This window comes from Mandrillus leucophaeus, unplaced genomic scaffold (assembly GCF_000951045.1).
Source record: "Mandrillus leucophaeus isolate KB7577 unplaced genomic scaffold, Mleu.le_1.0 Scaffold93, whole genome shotgun sequence".
Lineage (NCBI taxonomy): Eukaryota > Metazoa > Chordata > Mammalia > Primates > Cercopithecidae > Mandrillus > Mandrillus leucophaeus.
In genome coordinates this window covers 3,521,219-3,534,466 of record NW_012110141.1, presented here as the reverse complement: position 1 = coordinate 3,534,466, position 13,248 = coordinate 3,521,219, and the positions used below count along the sequence as shown (strand labels likewise).

General features: G+C 39.5%; 1 protein-coding gene across 1 annotated transcript in view; it reads left to right on the top strand.

The window, feature by feature from the left end:
- The window catches only part of PTAR1 (protein prenyltransferase alpha subunit repeat containing 1), a 98,648-nt gene that overhangs the window by 35,774 nt on the left and 49,626 nt on the right, over window positions 1-13,248 (top strand). The gene's annotated exons all lie outside the window — the stretch shown is intronic.

The window sequence follows — 13,248 nt, the reverse complement described above, 5'->3', positions numbered from 1 at the left end:
GGCCTCCCAAAGTGCTGGGATTACAGACTTGAGCCACCGCACCCGGCCGAATTATGATTCTTATTACATTCTTCGCTACTCATAACATGAACAATAAAAAAGTAATACATTGTCTCATTTTTTTCATTCAATACATATATACTTAATATCTGCCTCATATAAGGAACTGTACCATGTTGTTGGGTTACACAAATGAATTTGACAACCGCTTCAACTTAGAAAAAGATATTAGAGATTTACAAAAATAACTGTAAAACAAGGTCATATATAAAAAGTGCCAAACAAAGGCTATACAAAGTATAGTGAAATCCAAGATTATAGGAGAGCATTTCTTTTTTCTTTTTTTTAAATTATTATACTTTAAGTTATGGTATACATGTGCAGAATGTGCAGGTTTGTTACATAGGTATACATGTGCCATGGTGGTTTGCTGCACCCATGAACCCATCATCTGCATTAGATATTTCTCCTAATGCTATCCTTCTCCTTGCAGTCCACCCCACGACAGGCCCCGGTGTGTGATGTTGCCCGCCCTGTGCCCATATGTTCTCATTGTTCAACTCTCACTTATAAGTGAGAACATGAGGTGTTTGGTTTTCTGTTCCTGTGTTAGTTTGCTTAGAATGGTGGCTTCCAGCTTCATCCATGTCCCTGCAAAGGACATGAACTCTTTCTTTTTATGGCTGCATAGTATTCCATGGTGTGTATGTGCCATATTTTCTTTGTCCATGGTGTATATGTGCTACATTTTCTTCATCCAATCTATCGTTGATGGGCATTTGGGTTGGTTCCAAGTCTTTGCTATTGTGAATAGTGCTGAAATAAACATATGTGTGCATGTGTCTTTATAGTAGAATGATTTATAAACCTTTGGGTACATACCCAGTAATGGGATTGCTGGGTCTATTTCTGATTGTAGATCCTTGAGGAATCACCACACTGTCTTCCATAACGGTTGAACTAATTTACACTCCCACCAACTGTGCAAAAGCATTCCTATTTCTAGGAGAGCATTTCAAACTGAGGTGATTAATGGCTTCATAGGAAAGGTGGCAGTGGAATTGGGTCTTTCTTTGTTCAGCTGACTCAGCACTACATTTGCAGTGCTTACTGTATTCAGGAACTGTACCAGGTGCCAGGGAAACAACAATAAAGATGAAATAGATGATCTCATTTTGTTATGTGATAAAACCCAGAAGTGTAGAAGCATATATATGTGTGTGTGCATTTATGTATTTTTGTATAACTAAAACAATATGTAAGTTAATAAGAACACTCTTGAAGAATGAGTGGATTTCAACAAAGAAGCATAAATGCTGCCAGTGGCTCCAACTCTTCAGAATTATTATTATTATTATTATTATTATTATTATTTTGAGACAGTCTTGCTCTGTCACCCAGGCTGGAGCACAGTGGTGTGATCTTGGCTCACTGCAACCTCTGCCTCCCGAGTTCAAGTGATTCTCCTGCCTGAGCCTCCCAAGTAGCTGGGATTACAGACACGCGCCACCACACCCAGCTAACTTTTGTATTTTTAGTAGAGATGTGGTTTCACCATGTTGGTCAGGCTAGTCTTGAACTCCTGGCCTCATAATCAGCCCGCCTCGGCACTGCCAAAATATGGCCTCAAGGTTCCTCGTGATTAGGCCTCTAAATTCCAAGTGACTTCCCCTACTATTTGTTTATTACATTTATACATGTAGGTTATTCTACCCTTCCCTATTGTTTCCCATCCTTTCCTTTCATCCATCCATCTATTTAAGTACTCAGAGCCCACTATATTGCAATGCAATGTACACAGTGGTACATAAAATAAACAGGACAAATACAGTTCCAGCCCTTGTGAAGTTTACATTCTGTAGATGGATAAACATATGGAACTAATTAGACAACTGTTTAATTGCATTTGATATATGCAGGAGTCTATGAGAGTATAATGAGGGCTTTTACTCACTTATTACTTTGAGGGATTCAAGTTTATGTGCAGGAATTAGCCGGCAGTACCCTAGCTACCTTGCTAGACACATGCACCACAGTGAATGGAAGATAAACCCTTAAAACATTCAAGGGCCTGCCACCTTAGTGAAGTTTCTAGGAGTCTATTAGCTGGGGCATGGCACAACATTTCTACCAAGGTGAAGGGCAAGTTGCTTCATCTTGCACACTCTACCACTGTGAAGGAGACACACGGGACACTTTGGATTCAGATTGTGATATATACCCTAGTTGAATGTTCTACTTTGAGTCACTTACTGAGTAACCCATAGATTTGAATGGATTCCAGAGCAACAGAAGCTTCTGTTGCAGCTCTAAGCTTCTATGCAAGCTGATCTTGGGCCATATGACTCAGCAGACTGAATGGTGCTGAAAGAGCACATTGAAATGTTCTAACAGCAGCAAATAAAAAATGCCATGGCAATACCCCTTGGGTTTTGGGGGAAAAGCCAACTCTTTTCTGTTGATAAGCATTATACTTTTGAGAAACAGTTCTGGGGTTGCTGCGGGGCCCCCAGGACTGAATACCTGACTAAGAAACACTAACTAGTCATGTGACACAAACTGTCCATAGAGAGCTACGGCGTTACCTGACTCAGGACCACAATGCTGTAAAGAGATATACAAGATTATGCTCAAGCAGTTCCCAAAGACACAAGTTGCATGAGTAAATGACCCAGACACCCTCAGTATCAGTGGGTTCTGCATTCCTGGGTTCAACTAAATGATGATCAAAAATATTCAGAAAAAAATAAAAACATAATACAGATTAAAAGAATCAATATAGTATCACAACCATTTATATAGCATTTACATCTTACTAGGTATTTTAAGAGGTCTAGAGATGAATTAAAGTATAGGCTGGGCGCAGTGGCTCACGCCTATAATGCTAGCACTTTGGGAGGCTGAGGTGGGTGGACCATCTGAGGTCAGGAGTTTGAGACCAGCCTGGCCAACATGGTGAAATGCCGTCTCTACTAAAAATACAAAAAATTAGCCAGATGTGGTGGCACATGCCTGTAATCCCAGCTACTCGGGAGGCTGAGGCAGGAGAATCGCTTGGGCCTGGGAGATAGAGGTTGTAGTGAGCCGATATCGCGCCATTGCACTCCAGCCTGGGTAACAAGGGCGAAACTACATCTCAATAAATAAATACATACATACATACATACATACATACATACATACATACAAACAAAGTATATAGGAAGATGTGCATAGGACATATATAAACATTGTGCCATTTTATATAAGGGACATGAGTATGTATTTTGGTATCCACAGGGATCCTGGAACTAATCCTCCACAGATACAGAGGAATAACCGTACTTACCCGTATTGCATTGATATCTCTCCCTCAATTTACATGTATGGCCGCATGGAGAATTCTCTATGACATGTGACCGAGGAAGAGAAAATTTGGGCCTCGTTTGGTTTCCAAACAGCTCTCCACAATACGTTGGTACTACCCAAAAGTGGATGGCTTTAGCATGACAGTCTCATTCAGAAATAGTCTTTAATAACTGAGAAGGGAGATTCTCCAAGTAGGCAGAACTTCACACTGTATATCTAGCAGTCCACTTAGACTAAAAGAAGACATGGCAGAGGAGTAGATCAACATTGATTCACAGACAGTGGCTAACAGTTTGCTTAGACAGTCAGGGACTCTGGTATATTTATGTGACCATTAATACTGTGTGTCAATTTGATTGGATTGAAGGATACAAAGTATTGATCCCCTGGGTGTGTCGGTGAGGGTGTTGCCAAAGGAGATTAATATTTGAGTCTGTGGGCTAGGGAAGGCAGACCCACCCTTAATCTGGTGGACGCAACCTAGTCAGCTGCCAGCGAATATAAAGCAGGCAGGAAAAACCTCAAAGGACAAGATGGGCCTAGCCTCCCAGCCTACATCTCTCTCCTGTGCTGGATGCTTCCTGACCTCAAACATTGAACTCCAAGTTCTTCAGTTTTGGGACTCGTACTGGCTCCCTTGCTCCTCAGCTTGCAGATAGCCTATTGTGGGAGCTTGCAATCATGTAAGTTAATACTTAATAAACTCTTTTCTCTCTCTCAGTATATATATATAAATAGGATGTATTATATCCTATAGGATATATATCTCCTATTAGTTCTGTCCCTGTAAGAGAATCCTGACTAATACAATGTATGAACTAATTATACAGGAATTAGCAAAATTTGGTAATTGATGATAAAGAAGTTTGGGGAAGAGGTATGAGGAGAGACCTTTCTGGATAGGCATAGATTCTGGTGTTATTTATGTTCCATATGAATGCTCAAAAAAGGCCATCCATTGCAGAAAATGTTCAATAATCAGTACAAAATGTTCTATGGCTAATACTCAGCCTCTTTCCCTAGCCACGACAATGTTTGCTTTATGGGCTCATGATAATAGTGGCCATAGAGATTATACTATGCACAATAATTCAGGTTTTATTCCCCCTCCAACCCCCATGCAAGGCTGATCTTGTTAGAATCATTGCTAGGTGCCCAAGCTTTCAACAGAAGGGACCAAAAGGAACCAACAAGCTACCTGATGGCAGGTTGCTTACGATGGATTCTTCCATCATCGGGACAGCAGTTTGATGTTTTCCTGCCCCAGTTTCTTCTTCATTACTATCCATAGATATACTGAATGCCTTGTTTACTATCATGATACCTGATATGGTTTGGATATATGTGTCCTTTAAATCTCATGTTGAAATGTCATTTCCTACCCCATTAATATATACATGTAACTACTATGTACTCACAAAAAATAAAAATGAAAACAGTTTTTTCAAAAAAGAAATGTTGCCTCCAGTGTTGGCGGTGGAGCCTGGTGGGAGTTGTTTGGATTGTGGGAGGCAGATCCCTCATGAATGGTTTGGTGCTATCCCCTTCATTAGGGAACTCTAGCTCTGAGTTCACATGAGATCTGGTTGTTTAAAAGCGTGTGGAACCTCCCCCTTTTCTCTCTTACTCCTGCTCTCAGCATGTGAGACACCTGCTCCCTTTTTGCTTTCTCCATGATTTTAAGCTCCCTGGGGCCTCCCCAGGCACCAAGCAGATGCCAACATCATGCTTCCTGTAAAGCCTGTGGAATCACGAGTGAATTACACCTTTTTCCTTTATAAATTACCCAGCCTCAGGTATTCCTTTTCAGCAACGCAAGAATAGCCTAATACAGTACCCCATTTAACACATGGTAGGTTTTCTTCTCAAGACAGGCAAAGCACCATCGTCTATCCCATATTCTCTTCTGCAACATGACCTTCACGCTATCCCATGGGACTTCCTCCATTCCCTTGATTCTGGGGAAGTACTGTGACCACTTTGACCATGTTAATATTGCAGAACTGATGCTATGCCCTTAACCAACCTAAGCTCTCATTTCCTGCCTTTTGGAAGCTAGCTGCTGTGTATCATTTCCTGAGCTCACTCCGCTCTGAAAAGCCCTGGAGCACGAGATGCCAGTTGAAAAGAGAGAACAAGAAGCACCATGGCACCAGACATGTGAGTAAAGAAACAATCAGACATCTAGGCCAGTCAAGGCTTTGGATGACTTCAGCCCCAGCCATTATCTTTCTATAACCACATAACACTAACAACTGCCCAGTTGGTCCCAGTCAATCCACAGAACTGCCAGAAATAATAATGTTGTTTTAAGTCACTAAGCTTGAAGTTTGTTACACAACAGTACATAACTAGCACACCTAATTTTTGACCAGTGAATTCATTTTAAAACAAAAGGAGCATAGGAATAGGGTTCATACCCATGGGATTCACTGACCATTACATACCCCACCATTCTAAAGCAGTTTACTTAATTAGGCAGTAGAATGACCTATTGAAGTCTCAAATACAGTGCTAGATTGGACAGCACAATGCGGGTTGTGGTGCTGTCTTACACGATTGATATGCAATCTGAAGCACCATCCAGTGCCTTATGTCATATTTTTCATAACCAGAATACATAGATCCAGGGACCAAGGGCAAGTGGCTTCTCTTACCTTTACCCCCAATGAATCTCACAGTTTTTTTTTCATTCACCAAAGCAAAATAAGTGAACTGTACTGAATTGTCTGTTGGCAACTTGGGATTGTCACCCAGGCATTATCATTACCTCTTTCTCAATTCTCCTTCATAGCGTAGCAGAGTTTGCTAGTAAAAACACAAGATTTGGAAAGCAGAAAGAAGAGACCATTATTCTTCAGAGACAGTTTCAAGGAGAAGCATGTACAGAGAACCAACATGAGGTTTGACACACTTCTGGGTGAGTTTCTTGAGAAACACTTGAGTAGGTGCTATAAAAAGGGCTGGTAGGAGCTTCCTAGAGGTTCTTGAGACTTGCAGTAACTTCTGGACAAGGTATAGCCACCTGTTTTATTGCTGAAGACTGAGATATTTGATGCCATTCCCCTGACTTTCTACCTCACCCTTCTAACAGGTATGTAAGCCTCGAATGACTTACATTAAACCTCTTTTACTTAGAATACAGAGTGTGACTTGTTTTCCTGACAGGACCTTAACTGATATACTTCATAACACTTAAGTTTTTATTCTGCAAACATATTTAACATTCAGCCCAAAAAACTGTTCATGTAGTACAATAAAGAACACAGAGTATACAGAATGGAAAAAAACTGTAACTAGGCAGTCACGTTCATTGTTGTCATTTGGGTAACCACTATCCTGAATCTGAAATCACTTTACAAACGTTGTAAGGTTGGTAAAAGTTATTAATTTGGCCTTCTTTCAATTCCTCAGACATGCTAAGTTAGCTCTTCTGTTCTTAGGTCTTTACCCTAATGTTTCACCACTGGTGAGTTCTTTCCCTGCTTTTCACAGGGCTGGTTTCTTCTCATCTTTCAGGTTTCAGCTTAAACATCACCACCCAGAGCAGGCTTCTCTGACCACAGCCTCCAAAGCTATGTCCTTACCCTGACACTTTTATCATCTATCATGGTACCCTGCTTTCTCCTTTTGTGCCATTTATTACAATTTTTCATTATATATTTGTCTGTTTACTTGAATATTGTCTATCTCTTCTATCAGACTGTAAGTCCCACAGAAGGCATAAACCATGTCTGTTTCTCTCACCATTGAATACTCAGCAGCTAGCACAATGTCTAACACACAGTATCACTCATTAAAATTTATGGAATAAATCAAATTGTTTGGCGTCTTGTCTTCTCAGGGATAGTGTTTAGCCTGTTCCTCCTATAAACCCAAGAGATTATCTTTTGTACTGCCCTTTTTGCACATGGATGACTCAGAGGACTTATCATAGAAATTAAAGTGCTTAAAGTCAGAAGACATCATTTGGAGTCTTATTCTTTGACATTCCTTCTTAAAATTCAGACTATCAGTCTCTATAAATATTATACTGCAAGTTAAGAGCATAAGTCAAATAACAAAAAAAGCTCATCATTTCCTATGGGTAATTTTGACCTGGTGTTAATATTTTGCAGACATAGCTTAAAACATAGAAACAGAAAGAAACTGAAATGTAAGGTATATTAGAAAATTCCTGAATGGAAAAATTAACTTTAGAAGGGAGATAAAAGGAGGTATAGCCTTGTCTTGCTTTTAGATAGTTATTGAAGAGGCTTCAGACTGAACCTCTACTGTGGCCAAAATGAAGTTCCTACTCTTTTTCTAAATTTCCAGTTATGTTGGAACCTGTCTATGGCTTTCACCTCTGTCACAGTTACATTGAAAAATATACAGGAAAAAAACTTAAGGATGTACTCATATTTGTATACTTTAAAAATTTAGTCATCCATTAAAAGGCATTATTACTAAGAAAATTCTTATGACAGTCTGACGTCTTCAGTACTGTACATGAGAAACTAATCGCATCATTGAGATACCCATCTCCTTAGCTGTTTCTATATGCAGATCCTGGAATGGCGCTTTCTCTCTAGACATTTTCTCCTGTTCTTTTCTAAAGATTACATAATGAGTCTCCTGGGCCTCTGTGGTAGGAAGGAAGAACAGGGCAAAGGAAAAGGATGATATTTTGGAACTATCAAATAAAATAAACATCACTTAGCAACAAAAACCATTTATGTAACTGATATCCTCATCCCTGTATCTTCATGGGTTCTAACATCAGCATAAACTGGTCATTTAAAGTCATCTTCATTATTATCATCTTGATAACATTACGTACTTTGTCAGCATAGAAAAAGTTCATGCTTTAACTAGATTAATTATAATTACAGTACAAAAATTCTCTTTAAAAGTGTTAAACAAGTTTCCTATTGAAATTATCTAGCTTAGCCTTAGTTTACTATTATGTTTTAATATGGATTTACTAGTAATGACACTTTCTTTATTCATAGAAATGAATAATAACTTGAACAGTGCTTCTCAGTTTAAAGATGCTATCACATGTATTTTCTCATTTTTATCCCAACAACTGGAATAATAAAGAGCTAGAAATATCAACTAATTATAACAACAGATGCACTACCACGCATGAGTGGTTTTGTATATTTTTCAATAGTTCTTGAATATATAGTAAGTCATACTTGGGGAAATAAACCAACACACCAAAGTGAAGAGTATACAAATGTCCTAAATTTAATGTACATATCTTTTAAAGTATATTTATTAAATTCTATTACTTTTCTTGAAATAATCTTTTAAGAATTTTTTTTTTTTTTTGAGACGGAGTCTCACTCTGTCGCCCAGGCTGGAGTGCAGTGGTGCGATCTCAGCTCACTGCAAGCTCCGCCTCCCGGGTTCACGCCATTCTCCTGCCTCAGTCTCCCAAGTAGCTGGGACTACAGGCGTCTGCCATCACGCCCGGCTAATTTTTTGTATTTTTAGTACAGCAGGGTTTCACCATGTTGGCCAGGATGGTCTTGATCTTCTGACCTTGTGATCTGCCTGCCTCGGCCTCCCAAAGTGCTGGGATTACAGGCGTGAGCCACCATGCCTGGCCTAACAAAATTTTTAAAGATGATCATCATTTCTGTTGATTTTTCTTAAGAATTCATAAAATACATCAATACTGTGGCTTCTTGGTTAATATTTTGTTACCCTTCTCCTATTTCTTTGCTAGTAAGTTCTTAAATTTTAGATTTTAAGATAGTGGATAGGGCTGAGGTCTGGCAAAATTTAAGATATAGGTAACCACAATGACAATATAATAAGCCATTCAAAATTGGACATTACTTTTTTTGAGATGAGGTCTCGCTTTGTTGCTCTGGCTGATCTTCACACCCCTGGATTCAAGCAATCCTCTCAGCCTCCAGAGTAGCTAGGACTACAGAAGTGTGCCTCTGCACTTGGCTACTTAATTTTTGTAACGGAGGAAATAAGGCTGTTCTTTCTGTAATAATAGCTAGCATATGGTAGAACATATTTAGTACTATTTGAATTCTATTTTGTAAGATGTTATCAGAAAATGGGATTCAAATAAAAATAAACGGAGTGATAAACAACATGTCAGTAATGTAAGCAGAATAATACAAAGCAAAGATGGAAACGGATGACAAGACATCTTAATTTCTTCACAAAAGTCATTAACACTACTTCACTGTCCTCCTTCCCTCCAGGGCCCTCAAGACTTACATTAGGTTTTTCATTGTAAAAGTTTGGGATATCCAGAAAAGTATAAACAATATATATTTATTGGTCTTAATTATCTCAATTCTATCATACGGAGATAATCATTGTTAACATTTTAGTTTGTAGCCCCCCATCTATTTTATATATATGTACAATTATATCTATATTATGTACAAATTATACTGTATATGTGAAATTAGGATTATATTGTATTGTATTTGTATTTGGTACTTGTTTTGGTCATTACATATCCACATTTTCCTCTATCATCAATTAGTCTTCTAAAATAACAAACGTGTGGTTTTTGGGAGTGGGTAGGAAGACTGTCAAAATATATTCACAACCATGTAAATGATAATAATAGATATGATCACTTAAAAAAATCAATATATCTGTAAGAAAATTAGTATGCACATGAGATAGCTGGCTAATTAACAAATACATCAGCTCCTTATTAATATATACTTTAAAAAACTTTTCTTAGGCCAAGTGCAGTAGCTCAAGCCTGTAATCCCAGCACTTTGGGAGGCCAAGGTGGGTGGTCAGGAGTTGAGGTCAGGAATTCGAGACCAGCCTGGCCAACATGGTGAAACCCAGTCTCTACTAAGAACAATTAGCCAGGTGTGGTGGCGTGTGTGTATAATCCCAACTACTCAGGAGGCTGGCACAGGGGAATTGCTTGAACCTGCACCACTGCACTGCAGCCTGCATAACAGAGTGAGACTCCATCTCAAAAAAAAAAAAAAAAAAAAAAAAAAAAAATCTTAAATTACAAGTGTTACTTTGCTCTTTACATTGCATAGTCAAATTGTCCTATGAAAATACCTCTAACACTTTGGTATATATTCTTCTATTTATAATGTGATTTTCAATTATCTAAATAGCATCTTACCATATAAATTTATAATTTAATCAATCACCTTTCATTGGGCATTTATTTACTGTATTTTATTATCAATAAATGAACATAAATCTTGTTCTTCGACAAAATCACGCTAAATTTATTATACCCTATTCTTGTATACATATATATATATCATTATTGAGGATTCATGAATTTCAAATCTTAACTTCTTTGGACTTCAGTTTTCTTATCTGTAAAATTAGAGAGTTGGTTCAGAGTTCTAATTATGCTCCCTTTCTTTTAAAAAAAAAATACTATAAAGAGTTTTCATGTGGAGAGGGCATACACAGAATCATACAGAGGAATTCTGTTTCTGAAATACCTGTTTTACATCAAAATTTGGGGACAAAGTTTGCTTTTTTCCCTGTTAAATAAAGCCTTTGGGGGAAAATCATTATTTCTGAGTGTGCTGCTTTGATCTCTGCCTCCAGAAATTGGGATTTACTTCCCACTGCCATTAGGATGCAAGATCCTGATTAAGAAAACTTACTAAGTTTAAGAATTTTAATTTAAGAACTGGTCTTACATTCTTAAACAGGATATTTAAAGTTGCCTTTTGCCTTGGAATCTAAACACACACATTCCACTCTTTTCACTGTTTCACTCCAGAACTTGTTATTGGTTAAAGTTTGTTTGGTTTTACTAACTCTTTTCTTTTCTTTTTTTTCTTAGAGATGGAATTTTGCTTTTGTTGACCAGGCTGGAGTGCAGGGTGCAATCTTGGCTTGCTGCAACTTCCATCTCCCGGGGTTCAAGCGATTCTCCTGCCTCAGCCTCCCAAGTAGCTGGAGCTACAGGCATGCACCACCACGCCCGGCTAATTTTGTATTTTTAGTAGAGATGGGGTTTCACCGTGCTGGCCAGGCTGGTCTCGAACTCCTGACAGGTGATCCACCCACCTCGGCCTCCCAAAGTGCTGGGATTACAGGCATGAGACACCGTGCCTGGCCGATTTTACTAATTCTTAAATCTGTCCCACCTCACTGGCTACAATTTTGTGAAACTTCTATCTCCTTTTTTTTTCCTTTTTTTTTTTAAGATGGAGTCTTGCTCAGTTGCCAGGCTGGAGTGCAGTCGCGCGATCACCACTTACTGCAACCTCCTCCTTCCGGGTTCAAGCGCTTCTCCTGCCTCAGCCTCCCAAGTAGCTGGGATTACAAGCATGTGCCACCATGCCCAGCTAATTTTGTATTTTTAGCAGAGACGGGGTTTCACTGTCTTGGCCAGGATGGTCTCGATCTCCTGATCTCGTGATCCTCCCGCCTCTGCCTCCCAAAGTGCTGGGATTACAGGTGTGAGCCACTGCGCCTGATCCTATCTCACTTCTTTTGCAACTAGAAGGCCAAGTCCAGCCTTTATAAACATACCCACAGGAAATACTGACCACTGAGTATAGTAAATTTATATTTTTCGTTTATATTTCTCATTCACTTTACATGCAATGGATAGTTTTTAGTTTTACAATCATAAAAACGACCACAAATGCTCCGCATATGTTCACATTAAACACATCATGAACTTGTTCTTTTTTTTTTTTTTTTAAGTTTTTTAAGATACAGATTTCTTTTTTTTTCTCTTGGTTTTTTTTTTTGTTTGTTTGGTTTGTTTTTTTAAGACGGAGTCTCGCTCTGTCCCCCAGACTAGAGTGCAGTGGCGCGATCTTGGCTCACTGCAAGCTCCGCCTCCCGGGTTCATGCCATTCTCCTGCCTCAGCCTCCGGAGTAGCTGGGACTACAGGCGCCCGCCACGCCTGGCTATTTTTTTTTTTTTTTTTTTTTGTATTTTTAGTAGAGACGGGGTTTCACCGTGTTAACCAGGATGGTCTCGATCTCCTGACCTCGTGATCCGCCCGCCATGGCCTCCCAAAGTGCTGGGATTACAGGCGTGAGCCACCGCACCCGGCCAAAGATGCAGATTTCACGGGTGGAAGAATAAAACTGAACTAAAGGCAGCCAGATTTTTCTACCACAGAGGAGCAAAAGAAAACCGGATACACACAAATTTTAGTTATGGCATTTCAAAATCCTAAATAAACTAGAAAGCACGTTTTTCCTACAAAAATTTATTTTTGCTGTTATGAGCAAACCCTGTCAGAGTCTTGATACTTTTTTTTAAATTCCAAAATTGACGCAAAGGCTACCAAATGTAGTAGAAAATGAAATCGAAAAATTTAAAAACGATTTCATTTCTACTTCCTACATCCAGATGGCAAATAACTTTTCCTTCACTTTGTCTTCCTTTAATAAATCTAAGAATTTTAATTAATGTTTTTAAAAAGGGCTACTTTCAGGTTCAGAGACCAAAGTTGGCACAGTTAGAAAGGAGGTCACCAATGCGGTCAAATAGGGACTCGCTCCGCCGCAACGCCTCTGGACCTCTTCATCTCTCTGGCTGGGAAAATAAAGTGGACAAGCTCTGAAAAACGCCCAGGACTAGACTAACTGTTAAGAGGCCCTGCACCCTCAGTTGAACATTCCTTCAAGAGTGCCCGGGGACCTGGCCAGGGGTGTTCAGGCAGGTGTCTGACTCTCGTGGAGTGTGTTTTGAGGTTCCCTTTCTCCTCGGTCCCGAGTGGCCTAAAAATTAAAATAAGAAAATCGGCGGCCTGAGAGAACTTTGCAAACACACGTGCAGCATCTTCTCTGACGCTTAGAAAGTCCGTTACTCGCGCGGAGGCGAACCCCTCCACTCACTGGGAGGCCACCAGCCCTACCTAACGCCACGCCCAGGCCGCCGACAGGCTGACCCGGAAGTGCTCGGCGGCGGCT